At 34.0% G+C, this 23,495-nt stretch overlaps 2 long non-coding RNA genes across 2 annotated transcripts; both read right to left on the bottom strand.

The window, feature by feature from the left end:
* Positions 1–9,601: 9,601 nt before the first annotated feature.
* LOC149496292 (uncharacterized) lies at positions 9,602–10,402 on the bottom strand. The gene is made up of 2 exons (XR_016320789.1): positions 10,170–10,402; positions 9,602–9,945 (listed from the first exon to the last, which is right to left on the bottom strand). It is a non-coding gene; the product is annotated as an uncharacterized LOC149496292 (long non-coding RNA).
* Positions 10,403–11,540: 1,138 nt separating this feature from the next.
* On the bottom strand, positions 11,541–13,491 carry LOC149496293 (uncharacterized). Its single transcript, XR_016320788.1, has 4 exons — positions 13,317–13,491; positions 13,166–13,222; positions 12,930–12,995; positions 11,541–11,939 (listed from the first exon to the last, which is right to left on the bottom strand). It is a non-coding gene; the product is annotated as an uncharacterized LOC149496293 (long non-coding RNA).
* Positions 13,492–23,495: the final 10,004 nt, after the last annotated feature.

The raw sequence follows: 23,495 nt of genomic DNA on the forward strand, positions 1-23,495 counted from the left end.
ACTTCAAAACCGAGTGGTTGTTAAAAATACACTTCTTCATTTAGAAAACTATTTAGACAAGAACTTTTTACATCCATTTCATACAACATGAAGTTTTTAAAGCATGCAAATACGCAAAGCTTTCTAATGGCCACAAGTCTAGCAATTGGAGCAAAGGTTTCATCAAAATTGACCCTGTTCTTGGTTGTAACCTTGAGCCACTAACCTTGCTTTGTTTCTCACAACATTACAATGTTTATCAAGCTTATTTTTAAACACCCATTTCATTCTAATAATAGAATATCTTTTAGGTCTAGAAACAAGTTTCCAAACTTGGTTTATCTCAAACTGATTCAGTTCTTCTTGCATATTGCATAGCAAGAATCCAATTTTCATGATTTTTAGTATCTTCTAAATTTTTAGGTTCTATTTGAGAAACAAAAGGAGCATTGCCAAAATATCTTTTAAGTTGAGCTCTAATCATCATCCTTTCTAAAGGGTTGTCAATAATATCCTGTTGAGGATGATACTTATGGAATCGCCACTCTTTTGGTAGGTTAGAATTCTCACTTTCTGATTTTGGCATTTGACTTTTACTTATGTTCTGATCTTCATGTCCATGTACTAGTTCGACCTGATTATCAACATTTTGCTCATTTTCGAGCTATTCTAGTTGTTTTGACTGTTCATTATGCTTTTCTTGATCAAAATCTACAACATCATCATTTTCTAAAATTCTAAAAGTAGAATCAGATTCATCAAAAACAACATGGATAGATTCTTCTACAACACACTCTATATGCTTTACTATTACTAGAATATCCTAGAAAAATTTCTTTATAAGATTTTGCATTAAATTTGGCAAGGTGATTTTTCTTGTCGTCTAGAATAAAACATTTACATCCAAAAATGTGAAAATATCCAATACTTGGCTTTCTACCTTTGTATAACTCATATGGAGTCTTTTAAGTTTAAATCTTATCAAAGCTCTATTTAGAATATAGCAGGCAGTGTTAACAGCTTCTGCCCAGAAGTACTTTGGTAACTTAAAATCACTAAGCATGGTTCTGGCCATTTCCTGAAGTGTTCTATTCTTGTGTTCCAGTACTTCATTTTGCTAGGGTGTTCTAGGTGCTAAGAAGTTATGGAAGATTCTTGATTCGTTGCAAAAAGCATCGAATTTCCGATTTTCAAATTCTCTTCCATGGTCACTTCTAATTGAAGTGATGTTGTATCATTTCTCATTCTGTATTCTTTGCAAAGATGAACAAATAAGTCATATGACTCATCCTTATTCTTAAGGAAGATTGTCTAGGTGAATCTAGAATAATCGTCAACAATGAACAAATGCATATAATTGACCTCCAAGACTAGAAGAGTGACAGGTCTAAACAAATCAAGGTGCAGCAATTCTAAAGGTCTAGAAGTAGAAACCATGCCCGTAGATTTGAAAGATGTTCTGGTTTGTTTGCCCAATCGACAAGCATCACAGATGTGATCTTTTTCAAATTTCAACTTTGGCAAAACACGAAATAAATCTTTCTTTGACAATTTAGAAATAAGGTGCATGATTGCATGTCCAAGTCTCCTATGCCATACCCAACTAGAATTGTCAACAGAAACTAAGAATATATATAGGTTATGCATATCAGAAAGGTCTACTAGGTAAATGCTTCCAAATCTTGTTCCCACAAACAGAGTTTTATTATCATGCATGTTCTGTACTTCACAATGAGAGGGTTCAAAGATCACTCTTCTATTTTTATCACAAATCCGACTTACATTTAACAAGTTATAATGCAATCCTTCCACTAAGCATACATCTTCTATTGAAAGATTAGAACCTACAACACAAATACCAACAAGTTTATGTTTGGCTTTGTCACCAAAGCCTGTACCTCCCTTCTTCTTTTCTAATCTGGTGAATTTCTTTCTATCATCAGTCATATGCCTAAAGCAAGCGTTGTCCATGTACCACATTTCTATTTTCAGCTCACTCCTTAGGCACACAACGCTTTCATTTTGTTTTTGGTCTACTGCATCTGCTTTGCTACTTTCAGCTTTCTACGTTGAAGTCAGAGTGCTGATTTTTTTAGAGTCAGAATTGGTAATAGCCATCAAACAGATATTTGTAACTTCTTAGAATCGTTTGAGTCACTCAAGCAGTTACAAATGCCTGCTTCAAATTTTCTTGCTTTGACTTCTTTTTCAACTTAAGACAATTAGGCTTGATATGACCGGGTTTGTTGCACTCATAACAAACCACTTCAGAAGGTTCTTTATGAGTCAAGTTACTATTTTTAGGTGAAAAGTTCTTTTTGATAAACTTTTTATGTGGCCTTCCACCTTTCTTATAATACTTCTTGAACTTTCTAGCTATAGAGAAATGTATGAGGCAAGAATAGAAGTTGCATATATCATTAGCTGTATAGCCGAATATGTATTACAGAAGTGTAAAGAATTTGTATTTAACCTAACTAGAGTTAGGTACATCAATTCCTATCTTATAGGAGTCCAAACTAATAGATAAACTTATCTATTTATAGTTCGCTTATCACGTCCCCTCAAGATTGGGGTGCCATGATGAACAGCGTTTGTTACTCTATTGAGATTGAACATAGCCTTTGACAATGGCTTAGTCAACTTGTTTGCAAGTTGATCTTTGGCTGATACATGTGCAATTCTAAGAAATCCCTTGTGAACTAAATCTCTTACAAAATGCACATCAATCTCGATGTGTTTCATCCTCGAGTGAAATACCGGATTTTGGTAAGTATATATAGTGGATATATTGTCACAATAGATCGAAGGAGTTAGAATTTTCGATTGAACTCCAAGTTCATTTAAGAGATTTTGAATCCACATTACCTTGGATGCTGTAGATGCCACAGCCCTGTATTTCACTTTTGTAGATGACCGTGCAACTGATTTTTGTTTTCTAGATGACTAAGAAATAGGCACGGAACCTAGATACAAAATACAACCAGATGTAGATGACTGATTGGATGGATCTCCAGCCCAATTCGCATCAGAGAAAGCATAAAATGCCAGAGAAGATTGAGGCGAGATTAGAAGTCCATAATCAACAGTAGATTTGAGATACCATAGCAATCTTTTAAGTGCATACCAATGGTGTTGATTTGGATATTGCATAAATTGAGAAAGTTTGCCAACAGTATAACTGATGTCTGGCTGTGTCCACGTAATGTCCACGTAAGATACTACAGTGCTCCTATAGTTTGCCTATATCTAGTAGCTTCATGAGACATAACCGAACTTGATGACTTGACAAGAACATCCTTCATAGCGATTAGTGTAGTAACCGGCTTTGCACCCTCCATTCCAAGTTGTTCCAATAACTTGCGAATGTAATGGTGTTGTGACAAAAACAAACCCTTGGTTTTTGTTTGAATGTCAATTCCCAGAAACAAATGTAGCGGCTGAGGATCTTTGAGAGCAAATTGACAAGATAACATATTGACAAACTTGTCAATAAAACTTCAGCTATTTCCTATAAGTAAGAGATCATCAACGTATACAAGGAAATAACAAACCACAGAACCCTTGGTATAGATAAATAATGAGTGATCATCACTTGATTGAACAAAACCATGCTCAAATGCACAACCTCGAAGAGCTTGATACCAAGCTCGTGGTGCCTTACAAAGTCCATATAAAGCTTTGACCAATTTGCAGACATGATTCGGGTTACTTTGATCAACAAAACGAGGAGGCTGTCTTATGAATACATTCTCCTGTTAGGGACCATGCAACAACGCATTATTCACATCTTACAAAATAGGCCAATTATTAGTGATAGCAAGAGTCAATACAATTCGAATCGTGACCGGTTTAAGAACAGGACTGAATGTATTGCCAAAATCTATTCCCAGTCTTTGACTATACCCCTTTGCAACTAACCGCACCTTATATTTATCAATAGAACCATCTGCCTTTTTCTCAGTTCTAAAGATCCATTTACATCCAATTAAGTTCTGCTCCTTAGATGGAGGAACCAAAACCAAAGTTCCATTTTTTATCAATGCATCATATTCTAAAGACATGGTCTGCCCACATTCAAGAACTTTGGCCTGCAAAACACACGTTGGCTCAATAGAACAAAAAGGATATTTTGTTACATTATTAATATACTTAGGTTTGAAAATATTATTATTTAAGACCTTGTTTTCATTGAATGGGTACGAACCGGAATGGGCAGAACAGTACGTACAGCACTCGAAGGTGGAGTGGCTATTGACGATGATGAAGACGACATCGAAGAACTTGATGACAATGTTGGAACAGTCAAGGACAGTGGAACATCAGCAACAGACTCAGATTGTGCAGGAACAGATGATGCAGAAATGGAAGGGAAAGTTGGAATTGGTGCAACAGGAACGATTGGGATTGCAGTTTGAAAAGGAATCTGCGTGTGTGCTAATTCAAATGACACTAGATCATACCAAGAAGAGGAATTGGAATTTTGAAACTCTGAAGATGATATTGACACACCTGGAAATTGATTTTCAATAAAAATAACATACCTAGAAGTATACATTTTGGTAAACTCCACATTATAACATAAGTAAGCACTTTGATTACTAGAATACCCAAGAAACAGACATGGGACAAATTTGGTATCAAATTTGTTTCGAGCATATGGATGTAAAAAAGGATAGCAAAGACACCCAAAAACACGTAAACTAGAATAATTAGGAGACTTGCAAAAAAATTTAGAATATAGTGACGAAAAATCAAGATTTGGTGTAGGAAGTCGATTAATAAGATAAACTGATATCCTAAAAGCATATGACCGGTACGATTTAGGTAGAGAAGCATTATGAAGAAGTGTCCAACCCATTTCAACCAAATGACGGTGTCGTTGTTCAGCCGTACCTTTGTGTTGCATTGTGCGAGGCGGAGTTTGTAGGTGATTGATTCCATGATCATGAAAGAGCTTTTTAAGAGCCTGAAATTCACCACCACCATCAGTATAAACAAAGACAATTTTTGTATCAAACATATTTTCAGCCAATTTTTGAAAGATAGGAAAAACAAAATAACCCTTAGATTTGACTTTTAAAGGATAGAACCAGATATACTTCGTTAAGTGATCGACAAAAATAAGATAGTATCTATAGCCATCAATAGATTGCACAGGGGTAGGTCCCTATAAATCAAAGTACAACAGTTCCAACGAACAAGTGCTAGATAATGAAGACTGACCAAAAGCTAACTGGTGACTCTTATTATAATGATAGGAATCACAAACTAAATCCTTTAGATGATGACAAAGGTAAATTAAAGGTTGACACAATAAAACTAAAAATCTTGGAAGATGGATGCCCAAGACGTTGATGCCAGAAGACACAAGATGCATGAACAAACGAGCAGTTGGATGACAGAATGGCAACCAGTAAAGAAAGTTCCTAAGCATTCCTTTGTGATTATCTCCCGCGTTTGAAGGTCCTTAATCACAAAACAATCAGGAAAGAATTCAATAGATACTCGATTATTAATACAGATTTGAGGAACAGAGATCAAATTTTCTTTAGAATTAAGAACATATAAAACATTATCCAAGGTGCATTGCTTTTTAGGAAAATAAAGACATTTTAAGCCAACATGTGTTATACGCAAATCTGAATCATCCGTTAAGTGAAGCTCATCAAGACCATCATAAGGGGCATGAAAGGATAGATTCTGAAGATAATTTGTTATATGATGTGTTGCTCCCGCATCCATCATCCAACTAGTGTCAAAAGACCCAGAGTGATTGACATGATTAGCTCGTGGCTGTGGAAAATTGTTTGCATTGAAGTAATCTTTAGCATGATAGCACTGCTTTGCATTATCACCCAGTCTATCACAAATCCAACAATTAATTTTATTCAGTCCCTGCCTTAAAGAGAAATTAGAACCTTGCTTGACTTGGTGTTGTCCTCCAATAGAGAAACCTTCATTGGAACTTGGTCCGTGCTGCTGTTGACAAGAACTACCCCACATCGAACCTGATTAGCAGAGATGGGTGCTGGATCATAGGAAGGATCAACCTTCCACAAATAGATCTCATGAGCCAAGAGCTTGTCTTGCAATTCTTCAAACGTGATCATGGAATCACGAACACGAACAACAGCAGCAATATCACGAAGCTCTGGTCTAATATCATTTGAAATATGAACAATTAAATCAACGTTTGAAATGGGATTTCCAAAAAGAGAGAGATCATCTGCAATGGTTTTAACAAGCTAAAGATAATCAACAACACTTTTATTTGCTCTCTTCGCATCAAATAGCGTTTCCCGAAGAGAAGAACTCTGGTAGCAGACTTATTTGTGAAGGAAACTTGAATTCGATCCCATGCATCTGTAGAGCAGTTTGCTGAAGCAACAACGTGCAAAGAGGAAAAACTCATTGAGGCCATGATGGCAGTGAGAACCAGTTGGTCTTGGCAATACGAAAATTCCAAATCTAGATTATCAATCTCCTTACCATCCCTTTGAATCATAGCAGGAGGAGGAAGCAAGGTTCAGTTAACATAACCAATCAGATTATGACCATGAAGAACCGTAGCAATCTGGCCTCTCCATGTGGGATAGTTGTGAACTATTAGCTTTAATGGCAATTAAGAACCATTGATAGAGATTAAAACTCTACCAGAAGAATGAGTGATATTGGCCGAAGATGAAGAAGCCACTGAAGATTAATGAATCGAAAACAGAGGAAATGTATAAGCTAAGAACAGAAGGCTTATTTGAGCTCTGATACCATATAGAGAAATGTATGAGGTAAGAAGAGAAGTTGCATATATCATTAGCTGTACAACCGAATATATATTACAGAAGTGTGATGAATTTGTATCTAACCTAACTACATTTAGGTAAATCGATTCCTATCTTATAGGAGTCCAAACTAATAGATAAACTTATCTATTTATAGTTGGCTTGTCACTAGCAACAAGAGCTAGGTCATTACTGTCAAGATCAAAAGAACTTTCTTCACTAGAAATTACTTTTAAAGCCAGTCCTTTCTTTTTCTTATCTTCTACAGTCAAAGAAGATTTCATCTCTTCTAAAACAAGAGCTCCCATCAAATAATCATAGGTTACTGGAGTCTCCTTATAGTCCATGACAGTTCCTATAGAATCTCATTTTTTGGTAGAATTCTAAGGATTTTCTTAATAAGCTCATCTTCTGAAATTTCCTTTTTGAGAGTTCTCAAAGGATTAACTATATTTGTGAATTTGAAATTTAGTTCTGCTACAATCTCTACTTCTTTCATGCTAAAAATCTCATATTTTCTCCAAAGGATATTGATTTTGGATTCCTTAACTCGGTCAGTACTCTCATAGGTAACTCTAAGTTTTTCATAGACTTCCTTTGCATACTTACATCCAAAAACTTTACTGGGTCTAACGCATAGTGAAGAATATTGATGGCTTTTGCATTTATAGAAATGTCATTCCAATCAACATCCGTATACACTTTGTTTGTCTCTTGAACTTTTACATTTTCTACAGCTTTCATAGGAATGTGAGGACCAGTAATTATGTTCCTCCAGTAGTTTCTGTCAACTGATTTTATGAAGTTTTTCATTCTTATTTTCTAGTAAGAGTAATTAGAACCATTGAGCAGAGGTGGTGTAGAAATAGATTGAACTTTTAAAGATGTAAGAGACAAGCTCTGATAATAGATTGTGGGTCCTGTTTATGTGTGGCACAAACCAAGAGGGGGGTGAATTAGGTTTTATTAAAAAATTGACTTTTAAAACACAAGATCAAAATTCTATTGCTGCAGAATTAGAAAACGTTTATGAGGTCAGTTATCAAGTTTAAAACTTTCTCACAAAGCTGTTGCAAGATTAAAAAGACTCTATGAAGAACAATTATTATGTTTAGAACTACTTCACAAAGCTTATGCAAAATTAGAAAACATATTATAACTCAAATTATGATTTCTACCGAATATAAAAAGGACAGATTAGAACTTGGTAAAATCACAGGACAGAAATTCAGAGTTCTAATAATCCACAAAGATAAAGCTTATTTACGTTTAGAAATAGAAACTCATTAACAATCTTGCATTTCTAAAAAAATTAACAGTTGCGTAAATAGAATATAATCAAGCAATAGTCCAAAAAATAAAAGAAGATAAACACAGAGATTTGTAATGGTTCGAACTAACTTGCCTACATCCACTCCCCAAGACTCATCTTGAAATCCTCCACTATGTTATCTCTTTTCAAGGGTAAGAGACAAACCAATTTTACAAAGAAATATATCAACACTTAGATCTAACCTTTGTCGCACTAGATTTCTAAAAGTTCTAATCAACCTCTACCCTTTCCATTTTGCAGAGAACAGAAAACTCAGATCAAGACATTAGAATCTCACACAAGGAAAATGTCGCTTGATAACTGTTTACACCATAGCTTTTTACCTAAGCTATTATTATAAATATTTTTCATTTAAAAACCTCTAGTCTACACTGGATTACAACAATCTATATAGACAGAGAGAAACGCAATTATAAGCATGGGAAGAACGGAAAACAGATTTTGAAAATAGAAAGAAAGTCCAGAACTATTCTTCAGAAAGAGTTGTTACTAGATTTCTTTTCTCTTAAAAAAAAATCTCTTGAAGAAAATAGATGCAAAGAATTAAAGGGGGATTGAAGAGAGAGTTTTGAAAGATCTGAAAATGTGAACAATAGACTCTTACTCTTGCCCATAATTTTTGAAAAAGGAAAACGTTTTTATAAGAAGGATGACAATCTAGCTATAAAAGGCGTTAAGGTTTGTCTTTAATGAGCAATGAATATTTCTGATATTTTAAAATGAAGAGTCAATGCATCCGTAACTTTTACAGGAACTTATTTAATAGTTACCAGAAATATTTTTTTCAAATTCTTTTCCATTTAGGTAAACGTAGAAGAAAGTGATTTTAAAGAGATAAAAGATATTTTTGTGCTTATAATGGAATTTTCTCACTATCCTACAATATTTCCTAAGACTTAATAAAGTACTAACCACTAAAAGATCTTCAATAATTTCCATGGTCTTCGATAAAAAGTCTTGGATTGTAAGAGCTTGATTTTTTCAATAAGTTCAACATTAAAATTATGCATAAAATAACTTTAACACATACAATAATATTAAGTTTATTTGGTTTGTCTAATCATCAAAATCTTAGAATAAAATTAACCTTGAGCCAATAATTATCTATTATCATATAAATAGTAATAAATCTACCTGAATCAACTTTGAATGTATAAATTTAACATTTTTTATTATTCAACTGTTCCATCCCTTAAACAAATCATCCGAAAATTCAATAAAAAATTATTCATTAATGGTTTTGTTTAATATTTTTGGATGGATTTGTGGAACTTGAACCTTCATCTACCTTATTTATTAGCGATCGTCTATTTTTTAAAAAGTTCATGCGTTAAGGAGGTGTCATTAAATAAAAAATAATTCAAAGCAAGATCATACATAGTACATGTTACGTTGCTTGGTTTGATGATAAAATACAACTTCTCAAACTCTATATTTTCAAACGTGCCTATATAAAACTAAACTACTTCACACCATATTTAGAGCAGTGGGTAAAGTGAATGCAAGATACCAAACATCTTCACCTGATCCAGTTCATTGTCTGATAATTTTTACATAGAAATTTTGCATCTCTTGCATTTTACCTACATTTCTAATTACAAAGACATTTTAGTCAATCTTAGATTAGCCATAAACATGCTCTAATAAGCATAATTATTCCAAAGTTTTAATCCAACCTTAATAAATACTCAACTTGAACTTCCTTTGTCAATGGCATGATCCTTTTTCCATATACTCAGCAACCTAGCCTGGATCTATTTTGTATACTGGATCAATTCTCTCATCTTGGAAACATATTGTAACCTCTTCAACTTTGTTGTAGGTAAGCAAATCAATCATTCTATCTCTATCCTGCAAATTTCAAATTTTCACAACAATTCAGAAAACATTAGTATTCTTAGCAGGAGTAAGACATAAATGCACTATAATGGCAACATCATATGCATCCAAAGTCTCAAAATTTTGCTTTTGCTACATATTTGTCATGATGAACTATTTTTTAGAGAGCCTGCAATCACAATAATACATAAGCAAATTAGGAAAAGGATGTCGATTGAGAATTAATGCAAGTCTACCTCTTGAGAGAGAATTATACTGATCGGATTAGATCAAAAATGAAAATTTTCAATAAAAAAACCATGAACCGTATATGAGATTTCATTGAAAGGGATGCAGAAATATATAATAAAGCACCTAAAATATCTAAGATTTTATATAAACAGATAAGATTGGAAAATTGAATTTAAATAAACAAATATGATTGCATTTTCAAATTTCAATTTAAGAAGATTCTATGCCGTTAGACCTTTAAAGTTATCATGAAAATAGGAACATTATTATTAGATTAGGTATAATTATTATTTAGAAACATTTAAAAAGTTTGTTTAATGAAAATGGAACTTTAAAAAGGAAAAATGGTTAAAAATTATTAAAAAATTGAAAAATTCGTAAAAGAAGATAAAAGTAATGCTTCAAGAAGAGGATGTCAAATCAGCTTGGTAGAGAATTTTTTACTTATATATATATATATATATATAGTCAAAATTGATCTTTTGGGCAAATTAAGCTTGTGATTCATAATTGTGCTTGCAACTTTGTGTAGACATTTACTAAAACTATAGTTGAGATATGGTTGTTTAGCTTATTAATATTTAATTAAGTATGACATAGAAGAAAAAGACATATGAAATATATTGCATTTGTCTTTATTTGAATTAATGATTTTGAGTTCATAAACATATATTAATTTGAACATTCTAAAACTAATCTTTATTACTGGATTTGTTACATATAAAATCCACATTTTTCTTATATCTAACACATTAAAGTTATACTACATGTTTTGTGAATTTACCATGTGTTGGAAGAAATTATGCTTTTATGGAATTTAAACTTCTATTCAAAATTATTGAAAAAGTTTGATCTGGTGCACTTTTTAGTGTAGAAGAAGAACGGATAAAATTCAATTATATTGAATTCAATCAATTCATTGATTTGCAAATATCAAAAGAAATTCAGGAGCTAAATTAGCCCAAAAGAGTAAATGAGGCCTTTCTAATCCTTTTAAACAAGTTGAGAGGCTAAATTGGCCCAAAAGGTAAATATGACCTTCTATAATATTTGTAAATGAGTTTTCAAACCAAATAGGCTTTGGTTCAAAAGTTATAATTAACCGTTTTTAATAAAAAGGCAAAAATATCCCATTAGCATATCAGACAAAATACATCTTGAACCAAAATCAAATCCCTAATCTTCAACATTCACAAACTTATTATTAATTACAACAAGTCGAGGGACAAAAAGAAAAGCTCTGCAATTTTCAACCATCTCAACTTTGTAATGGAAAGTATAAAGGAACTAACTGGAAAGATTCCATAGACCACATGTTAGTTGTTACCTTTAGTAAAAGTAAATACTACGGTACAAGATAAAATTCTTATTTCTCCTTGATCAAAACTTGGTAATTTAATTTAATTTAAATTAGGGTTCAAATATATTTCAAAAATAAGTTTAGAACTACTATGCTATTAATTAGGCATTACAATTCTTTCAAACAAATACAACACAGAATACAACTAATATTCCACCAAGTCTCCATTCAGCTATCAGGAACCTTAACAATTTACCAAAGCCTCTTGATGGTAATTAACACTAAGTTATTGTAAACTGTAACAAAGTCATCTCCATGTGCCCAACCAGGTATTATGCATGGCAGAAAAAATAGAAGTAAATCAATTCAGATTGTATTATGTATCAAAACAATGCAAAAAACTGAAAAAAGATCCTACATGGTACCTATTATGGTATGCATGATGATTGTAGCCATGGTACAAGAAATAAAGAACCTGCATGTCGAAAGATAAAATGTAACAGAAGTAAAGAAAATAAAGATGTACATGCCATATAGACTGAAGACTAAAGAGCAGTCAATCCATTTTTCTCAAAAAAAAAAAAAAAAAAATGCACCCTAAAAAGAACTCAATACAAAAGAGCCTTTCTATTTGGACCAGGCATTACTCATTCTGATACCAGTTCCCATAAAAACCTCAGTTCCCAACCATAAGAAGTGTCAACAAACAAAATAGAAGTCATTCATTTAAATAAAACATACTAAAAAGACAATAATTTTCGCAAGAATAATGCCAGTAATGCAGATCTTTTATCCCAAAAGAAACAGTTTAGCACATATAATCTACCTTCAACTAAACCATATCCGTGTCACACATCAATAGTTCATAACCAAAAAGGAGAATAGCATCAATAAATATAACTTCTTCTCTCCCCATTATCAACATGGAACAGAAGAGGAGGAGAAATAATGAATTTGCTATGACAGATCACTGAGTAAAAAAGAAAACAAGAAAAGAATTAGAAATATTGTAGTTATCTCATCTCATTTCATCTTCCTATCTGTTAAATCTTTTCATCTTTTTAAGACAATGACAAAACCAATAACTACTCACAGTCACTTACAGAGACAGAGTCAGAGTTTGTGAGCTTTAAAAAAAAAGAAAAAATCAGCTTGTCTAATCTCTAGAACTAGAAATGCAGGAGAAAACTAAATCAGCACATTCAATTAACTATTAACAAACAGTTCAAAATAACTTACCCGGAATCGGATACATCTTTGAAAACATTGAGAGACAAAAGTTGCAATTACTAAAAAATAAAAAATAAGAAAAGATATAAAGGTACTATATAAATAATGGTCTCCAAATTACATTTTATTAGAGGTGATTTAGTAAAGAATAATTGCATATACAATATCAAGCTTGAACAAAACAGTTAAAGTAATTGAAAATGATAAAATTTAACACATATAAGAAGAAGAATACCAAGATTGAAATTGCATATGAGGCTAGCTCTTGAAATGCAGAATCAGCTCAAGCAATAGCAGATTTCTTCAACAAAAGATGAAAACAAAAGGAAAGAATTGAGATTATGGCACTTAGAAAATGATCAACAAAAATAATAACCAAAAAGAAATTTTTAGATTACAGATACTGATTACAGAGCATGAAATTTTTCATGCTTTCCCAAAATCATTATAAACAAAAAAGAGAGAACTCACAATTTAGGCAATAAAGTCTCAAACTCTCTTCTTTCTCTTCCATTCTCTAGAAAATACCTAAAAGTGTAATGGCAGAAAAATTTTTGTTAAGAGAAAGAAAGGTAATTGATTAGTTTATCATCTCAAAATGCAGAAAATAAAAGGCACTTGCTATGCAAAGGAGGCCCAACGCTGATTTTCCAATTGCCGCAAACTTTCTTATCGGTTCTGAAGTTGCGGTAGACTGCCTCCGACGAAAACTCTTTGTTAGGAGCAACAGTGATGAACGAAAAGAGGATTATGTCGGAAAGAGGGTTATGTACGACTGAAAACCTAAGTTTTTTACAAAGTTTGAAGCCTCTTTTTGAATATAAGAATATAAAAAATTTTATTAAAACGATGTCGTTTTATTAACCATAAATCTGTAGCTAACATTCTAGTTACGGGTAATTCCGTAGCTATCTATCTCACGCCAAAATATATTTTTATCTGTAGCTATGTTGATGCTATTTCGTGGCTAATTTCGTGGCTACTGAAACGCGAGAAAAACAATTGCGAAATTTAACTACAAAATTTTTTTCCATAGCTAAATCCTTATAGAATAGCTTCAAAACTCTGTAGCTAATTTTTTCATTTAATTTTTCTTTTTATTAGAGTTTTTCTGTCTCCAGGCATAGCTAAGTGGTAGCAAAACAGCTACATAGTTGCGTCCGTAGCAATATTCCGTAACAATATCAATATTTTTTTGTTGTAGTGTGCTCTCTCTAACATTCCTTTCCTTGACCTTATCAGATATAATATTGAACTTGTTTTTCTCACTTGAAGTGAGAAGGACTCTGGCTGTAGAATGAATGCTAATGACTGTGTTATATGGAAACAGAAACATACAAACGCAGGAAGATAGAAATAAACACGGAAAAATGATGTTTTCAAAAATAAAAAATTGAGATTTGAGGAAATTATTTATTTGTTAATTTATTTATTTATATTTAAGTACAAGATTATATATATGAATATAAAAAAATAAATCATTATAAATTATCAAATGTGTCCAATAATCAAGTTCAATTATATTCAAAAAGGAAAAAACTACTCATTTACAACTCCTATACCTATAAAAAATATATATATTTTTTGGCTTTGTATTTATTTTAAATTTAAAAAAATGTATTTCTGAGAGTTTTCAGTTTGTAAAAATGTTTTTTTTTTCTAAAGTCAAAATGTTTTTCCAAAATATCCAATTTACAAAAACAACCTCATAACATTTCTTAGGGAATTTCAAATCCTTTCGTGCAAGAAATATTTTTGAATCACAAAGACGATAGCTAAAAAGAGTTCCCACAAGGGTTGCTTGTGATTGAAGAATAGTTACTATCAAATACATCTAAAAAACCAACTTTCTAAGCTCCATCTCATCCAAAATATGTTAGAAATTTTTATTTCTCTTATGCTTAAGATTGTATTTTATGTAGTCTATAAAATATTTGGGTTAACTTAATAATCTAAGAGGTTTAATTTAAAACTCATTATTAAAGAGAGACCATTGGAAGAATTAAATCGATATTAAATGTGTTTGGGTTAAGTGTGGTTAAATTCTAATCTGGGCTAGAATTATATATCTTATTAGGGTTATAATATGATTCTAATAACTTCCTACATATATAGACTATGTCTTCTCTCTCTAATTTACGTCATTACGATAACAAATTATTCTCCACAAATTGGGAGTTTGTAGATATAAAGAGAATGAACACGTAAGTTATTTTATTTATTGTAGTTTCAATTTATATATGAGTATCTTGGGTGAAAAAAATTCCAACAAAATAAGCTAAATAAGGAAAAACGAGTCTTTGAAGCATTTCAAGATGTTATCGTCGTCTATTTCTTGTTGAGTTGAAATCTTGCATGTGAGATGTAATATTATTACCAAAGAACAAAGTAATAAGTATAAACTTTCTCCAACAAAAAAAGTATAAGCATAAATGTCTTTACATCAAAATGATAACTGATTATATATTTCTCTCTGTTCTATTTAGATAAGAAAAATTGAGTATGCACAAGGATTAATGTGATAGTTAAACAGTAATTCTTAGATATTTCTTTCCTAATATTCATCCAACATAATATTAACTCCTACAATATTTCTATGTAAGGCCACACATAAATGAGAGAGAAAATGGGTGTATTAATTTCAAATTGCATCATTTAATGAGTGATTTTAGCATGTCCAAGAACATTAATTAGAAATGGAAATTTGTCTAATGTGATTGAAGTACACTCTGAAATTGTTAAGGAAGCAACAACAGCAGTGCAGCATCTAATTATAAATTTGTTCACATAATATCTAAAATTCCTTGAGGTAATTAGTTGAGTTAAGGTTTGTGTTTCAAGGGCTAAGTCTTGCCTGGAGTAAAGACTTTCGACAAGTCCTAGTGGAAACGGATACGGAAAGCTCCTTGGAGCTGATTTCACCTCCCACCTCTACGCATTTAAAGTTTTCACAAATTCATGAACTAGTGCATCGTTCATGGACTGTGCATCTCAAGCACTGCTATAGGGAGGCCAACAAGGTTGCACACAGCCTTGCTAATGCTGGTGTTCTTAGTGAAAAGGGCTATCATATCTTGGTTCATCCTCCTCAAATCATTTCTGACTTCTGATCCTGGGATTGCCAACATGTAGCTTGGCCTAGACTTCTTAGATGTAGCTAAACTCTCCTTTTGTTCTTTTCGGGGGTTTCTTCCCCTCCTATTTAACCAATAAAAAAATAAAATATCTAAAATGAAATCTTTTCCTATCTAAATAGAATGGAGGAAGTTATATTTATTTCCTTCTTATTTGTTTAGGATTATATTTATAGGAAATCCCGCTCCCCATGTATTCCTTTAGAATAAGCTTATATACATGTGTAGTATTATGTAATTACAAATATACCACTAACTCAATTTACATAGCCAAAATATACATCAGTACATAGTCTAACACTCCCCCGCAGTCAGAGCGGGAGTTTCACGAACGCAGAGACTGGATCTGAAATCATCAAACAGGATTCGTGGTAAGCCTTTTGTGAAAATATCGGCCACCTGAAATCGGTATGGAGTATGTTGAACTCTGACTTGCCCACGAGCAACCTTTTCACGCACAAAATGAATATCCATCTCTATATGCTTTGTTCGCTGATGCTGTACCGGATTACTAGACAAATAAACTGCACTAACATTATCACAGTAGACCAATGTGGCTAAGCTAATCGGCACCTTTAACTCCAATAGTAAATTGCGAAGCCAACAAGATTCTGCAACAACATTAGCGACTCCACGATATTCAGCTTCAGCGCTGGAGCGTGATAATGTCGGTTGTCTTTTAGAAGACCAAGATATCAGATTATCACCAAGAAAAACACAATAGCCAGAAGTGGAGCGTCTAGTATCAGGACAACCACCCCAATGAGCATCAGAGTAAGCTGTAAGACATGAAAAAGGGGAGTTCGAAAGGTGCAAACCATAAGAAAGAGTGCCTTTGAGATACCTCAAAATTCGCTTCAAAGCACTCATATGAGCCGTTGTTGGATTGTGCATATGTAAGCAAATTTGTTAAACAGCATAAGACAAATCCGGTCTAGTGAATGTGAGATATTGAAGTGCACCAGCTAGACGACGATATAAGAGAGGATCATCACATGAAGAACCAGAATCAGTACTGAGTTTCGGCTTGGTGTCAACAGGCGTCGAGACAGATTTGCAACTAGACATGCCTGCTCTGTCAAGAATTTCTGCAGCATACTTACGCTGAGAAAGGAATAAACCGGAGGAGTTTCGGTGAACAGAGATGCCCAGAAAGTAATTCAAAGGACCCAAGTCTTTCATGGCAAACTCTGAAGACAGCAAAGACATAATAGATAGCCGAAGCTTTTCTGAAGAAGTGGTGAGAATAATGTCATCAACATAGAGCAGAAGATACGCCAAATCAGTCCCCTTGCTATAAATGAAAAGTGAATGATCAGATTTGCTGTGAATAAAACCAATAGTAAGAGCATAATCAGCAAACCTTTGGTACCAAGCTCGTGGAGCTTGTTTTAAACCGTATAAAGATTTGCGAAGGAGGCAAACATAATCTGGATGTGTCGAATCCTTAAATCCCAAAGGTTGATACAAGTAGACTGTTTCACTTAAATTTCCATGCAGAAATGCATTTTGAACATCCAGTTGATTTATACACCACCGTTTTGAAACAGCGAGACTGAGGACAGTGCGAATGGTAGCCGGTTTAACAACTGGACTGAAAGTCTCATCACAATCCACACCAACCTGTTGGGACCTGCCATCACAAACAAGACGAGCTTTGTATCGCTCAAAAGAACCATCAGACGTAGTTTTGATGCGAAAAACCCACATATACCGAACCACATTAGCATTGGTAGGACGGGGTACCAACTCCCACGTCTTATTTTTAATTAAAGTAGCATATTCATCAATCATGGCAGCCTTCCAATTTGGATCGTTTAGGGCAGCAAGTGGGCTATTAGGTAGGGTGAAAGAAGACGAAGAAGCAAACAAATTAAAATGCTTCTTAGGACGGGTGGTGCCATGCATACTGCGGGTGGTCATGGTTCGGACTGGAGCAGGAGGAGGTGGTGATGTAACAGGTTGTGGTGGCTGTGGAGAAACATTTTCAGATGGGACGGGTTGCGTGACCATAGGTGAAGGAGAAGATGACAATGGAGGTGGAGAAGATGTGGAGTTTTGTAAATGAAATTGTAATAAGGGATGAACACTGTCATCCAAAAAGTGATAGGTAGATGGAAACTGAGGTTTGACGGAAGCGAAGGGAAAAATTGACTCATCAAAAGAAACATGCCTAGAAAGAATGATTTTGTTTGTGGACAAATCATAACACTTGTAACCCCTATGATTAGTCGGATAACCAAGAAAAACACAAGATGTAGAACGAGGTTGGAGTTTATGAATAGTAGGAGAGGGAGACAAAGGAAAACACAAACACCCAAAAACTCGTAAATGACTGTAAGATGGAACCCGGCCATAAAGGAGAGATGTAGGAGATGAAAAATTAAAATTTTTGTGAGGAACAATATTGATCAAATAAGTAGCCATTTGCAAAGCATGAGGCCAAAAAGAAGGAGGCATGGAAGATTGAGAAAGTAATGTTCTAACCATGTTATTTATGGTGCGGATTTTTCGTTCGGCTTTCCCATTTTGAGAGGATGTAAAAGGACATGAAAATCGAAAACTCATACCATTCACATGACAAAATTGTTTGAATTGATTATTATCATATTCTTTGCCATTGTCACACTGTAAACACTTAATTTTCCTACCAAATTGGGTCTTGATGAACACAGAAAATGATTGAAAAATTTGGAAGACTTGTGATTTTCGGCTTAATGGGAAAGTCCACAAAAAATCGGTATAATCATCAAGAAACAAAACATAATACTTATGACCAGCAGAACTCAATATAGGGGAAGTCCACACATCACTATGAATAATATCAAAAGGCATAAGAGTATTAGAATTGGAATCTGAAAAAGGTAAGCTAGCTTGTTTCCCAAAAACACAAGAATGACAACTATTAGAAAAAGAAAAATTACAATCAATTAATTTATTTCTATGAAGATATTGTAAAAGAGGAGGTCCCGGGTGCCCCAATCTACGATGCCATAAATCAGCGGACAAGGTAACAAAAGCCAATGGTGAAGACTTTGAGAGACTTGAAGGAAAACTGCTAGTTATGGGATATAAATCCCCAACGCTATTACATCGCATGAGAAGACTCCCCGTCCATAAATCCTTCACAGAAAACCCAAAAGGATCAAACTCAACAGTGACATGATTATCAATAGTAAAACGACGGACAGAGACTAGATTTTTAATTATTTTTGGTGCATGGAGAACATTAGATAAACATAAAGGAAGGTGGGGTGGTTTAAGGTAAGCATGCCCATATCCTGCAATTGGTATTTTCTGTCCACTACCAACAATAACATCATTATTTTTACTGCTCAAATTAAAATAAGACGAGAGAGTACCTGAAGAAGATGTCATATGCGAGGTAGCTCCTGTGTCCATGAGCCAAGGTTCTTCAGGTGGATTGAGAGACATACTTTGCATAGCAGCATCAATGTCCGTAGGTGCATAGCCAGAAGAAGATGCTTGAGCAGTATAGGCCTGCGGTGGACGAGAACCAAGTATGCCAGGTTGACGAGCAGATGGGCGTGCCCAAGCAGTGGTTGGATAAGGACATGGTGGAGGAACAGCCCAAGCTTGCTGCCCCCATGCAGGCCAAGGAGGATAAGCCGACCAAGGATAATAAGGTGGTTGTTGCTGATGAGAAAAATTATTGTTAAATTGCTGCCCACCTGATTGATTATTTCCTTGGCGATTACAGCCAGAATTCTGATTGCTATTATTATTTCGTCCTCTGCCGCGTCCATTATTGCCTCTCCTGCGATAATTATTAGGGTTGCGAGACTGTCCTCTACGTTGCCCAGTATAATTACGAGGAGCAGTATTGGTGTTGTCTGAAATAGCAACACGAGAAGAAGAAGAATTTTCCTCAGTAACACCTGTAGTAAAAAGTGCAGTGCCAGTGGCAGCAGAAGCAGTGGCAGCCTGCTTAGAATTGCGTGTTTCTTCAAGAATCAATTTTGATCGTGCTTCATAAAAGAGAGGCAACGGGTCACTTTGCTGAATTATGGTTGCTACACCATCATAAGCCTCATTTAATCCAGCAATCAATTGAAGAACAAGGCGTTGGTTTGAAACAGGGGCACCAACATTTGAAAGCTGATCGGAGAGCATTTTGATCTCTTGACAATAAGCAGAAATATTTGGAAAATCGTCCAACAGAACATGAGAAAATTGGCTTTCCAAATATAAGGCACGAGAATTCTTATTGTCTTGGAAAATACCTTTCAGACGATCCCAAGCGTTTTGAGCAGTGGAATCCATTTCAAAAATAGTATTGAGAAGATCAACAGAAATTGTCCCATAAATCCATTGAAGAACTGTAGCATCCAATTGAGACCGCAGTCTTGGATCGACTTCAGTAGCCGTAGAAGATTCCTTGTCTGTATCAGATGACAAGGGTGGAATAATGAAATCGAGAACTTTATAGGCACAGCAATGAATTTTGAACAATTCCGCCCAAGAGGAATATTGCCCCTTTTCAGTCTCAAGAATGATTGGAATAAAATTTCGGATATTGTTAACAGCAAGGGCTGGATGAAAATCATGCTTGCCTGCCATGGTTTAGAAAAGAGAAGAAAAGAGATAAAGATGAAGAAAAGAACTAGGGTTTAGAGAGAGCGGCTTGAAATTTCGAGCTCTGATACCATATAGGAAATCCCGCTCCCCGTGTATTCCTTTAGAATAAGCTTATATACATGTGTAGTATTATGTAATTACAAATATACCACTAACTCAATTTACATAGCCAAAATATACATCAGTACATAGTCTAACAATATTTTTTATTAATAAAAAATTTGCATAAATATGGAATTGTTATTCAACTATTCGAAAATACTTTGAAATTTAGGTTAAAAAATAATTGAGTTGTATCTTTTTAATTAAGTATAAGCGGTTGGATTAGATAGAAGACTAAGGATGTGATGATTTTATTATGAGTGCATTAGATAAGAATCAAGACAATATTTTTCAAAATGAAATTGAAAATCTTCTTTTATATTTTAAACAAGACAAAATACTAGAATGGTAATTTGGAAAGCTCAAAGAGAATATAATGAACGTTATTTTAGTATTCCCCATAGGCACTTAAATAGGAAAAAAATTACAATTTTTTATCAAATGACAATTTTGTTAAATGGTTGCAAATGAAAGTTCTTAGTAACATATTTTTTAAAATACAGAGAATAAGTTGTTTTTTTAACATATAAGGCCTAATAGATTGGAATGACATTGTAGGTTATATAGTAGGGTAGCCCTCCTTTTTAAATAACATTCACTAGATTAAATTGGTGATAATTTTTGCGGCTTGAAATGACTTGAACTCAATATCTTTTACGAGAGGTAAGAAGACTAATCAGATCACACATAATTGACACAGAGAATAAATTATTTATTTCACTAAAAAGTAGTAATTTTACCCAAACTAAAAACAAAGAGAATTTAGTGGTGTTAAATTGTCACGACCCATTTCCGTGGGCCGGACCGGCACTAGGGCCCGGGTAAGCTTAAGGCCCCTGAGGCCCATAGTAAGCCTGAAACACTAAAACTTTACCAGCTCAATATAATATTAAACATTCAGCCCATATAATTATATTGTTATCATACACGACTAATTGTATACAGTTTCTACAACTGCGGAGTCACTAACTAATAGACATACATAGATTTTTATACATCTAGATACATAGCAAAATATTTATTGGTCTAGGAAAATTTTCTTTCTAACTCTGCAACGAAAGAACATAGCTTAGTCGAATTAAAGAGAAACTTTCTTCCTGAAAAATTAAACAAGATATGTGAGCTTTCTAATGAGTAACTACTATTGCACAACACACACATTCACACAAATGTATATATATATATATATATATATCAATCTAGTCATCCGACTAGTATATGCTCACGCAGCCAGTCACACAAAATGGCATGTCACCAGCACTCACAAACAATATCACCTTCAAATAATCACATCACGTGGAAATTAGTCAGTGGAGTCACCAAACCCCCGATGAGCCGTCCTCCCACATGGCTCATCCTCTCACATGTGCACCAGGGAGCCGATCCCCCATACTGGTCGACCGGTCTAATCCTCACTTGACCAGCCCTCTCATTGTTTTTCTATCCTCTCTTTTCTTTTTCATACCAACAGGAGGCAACCCGGTCGTCTCCATCAAATCTAGATCATCAGGCGCTCACAACAAGAGGCCACCCTGCGGGCTGCGATCAAATCTAGATTATCAGGTGCGCCCAATAAAGAAGCCAACCTGTGGTTAACAGTAACGGTAACAGAAGGTGCACACGGGGGCGCCGATCTCCCATTTACCCGGTCGACGGTCCAGTTTCATAATTCATCATAATCCGGATCTATGCTTTTTCGACCGTCCTCACAAACCCATGGTGACCCACTTCATCCCAATTTCACACAATCAAAGCACGGGAATATCACATCACAATTAATCAAACATTGCAGTCAAATGCAAACATATTGATCGATTAGACACTGTAATGCAATGCGCACTTAAACATCCAAAATCAATGTAAATAAATAAATAAATAATAGTATTGACAATAAACAACAATGATAAAATAAATAACAATAATAACAATAAGGATGAAAATAAATAAGTAAATATGTAAATAATGAAATCTATAATAAAGATAATAAATAATCAGAGCACCAGATTTATTATGTACCAAATTATAGAACTACTCTAAGTAAACTTATTAATTATGTTATTAATTAAAATTTAGTCTAGTTTCTGTCAAAATTTCGGCAACACCTCCCCTAAAAATCGGACTATCTACCTGCTCACATATCACAATATCATTATCTCTTTCTCAATCAATGCACACAGCCCATCCGTCGGGCAATCAATCAATTTAAAATCCCATCCTCCTTCCATAACAACAATATCAACACTCAACTTAAAAATTTACAAACTAATTCTAATAATATCCATATAAGATCATTTATTAATTAAATTATTAGCTTTACGGTAACTAATTTTATCAAATTTCGATTCTAGCCGTTAACCAACTAAAATTCGCCTTACTTCTCTTATGCACAATCGGCTAGTTTTAATCTAATAGTTATCTAATTAACTAATTAACTAATTAACTAATTCTAATTTATTCTTTCTCCTCAAATCACCTAGTCATAATAACAATCATGTAATTTATTTGACAATGTTCTAAACTAATTTACGATTAATTTATCCTAAAGTCCTAAACCAGTTAACAAATCATGTTCGCTATCCAAATTCGCACACTAATCAATCTAATTTATTTACAAAAGACTATAAATATTCATATATTTTTAAGTTAATTCAATAAGTTAATTTCTTGTTATGCAATTTATTCTATTTAATAACTCGATTAAATTCATTTGTCAATTAATTCTTTATATATAAAAATTAAGAATTGAGTCTTAGAACGTACCCATTGGGAATCGGGCGACGATTCCATGATCAGCGTGAAGAGAAGAGGATTCTGTCTCTCGGGGCCTCGCCGGAGTGCCGCCGACCGGTCACCGGACCGCCGCCGCCGGCCGCCGACCGCCGTGCACGGTGGCCGGAAACGTCAAACCGCCCGGAAATTCACGACGATCACACTACTCGACTCAAAATTCACCAAGGATTCCATTT

The sequence above is a fragment of the Jatropha curcas genome, chromosome 5 (assembly GCF_041381405.1).
Source record: "Jatropha curcas cultivar XTBG-Jc1 chromosome 5, XTBG_Jcur_1.0, whole genome shotgun sequence".
Classification (NCBI taxonomy): Eukaryota; Viridiplantae; Streptophyta; class Magnoliopsida; order Malpighiales; family Euphorbiaceae; genus Jatropha; species Jatropha curcas.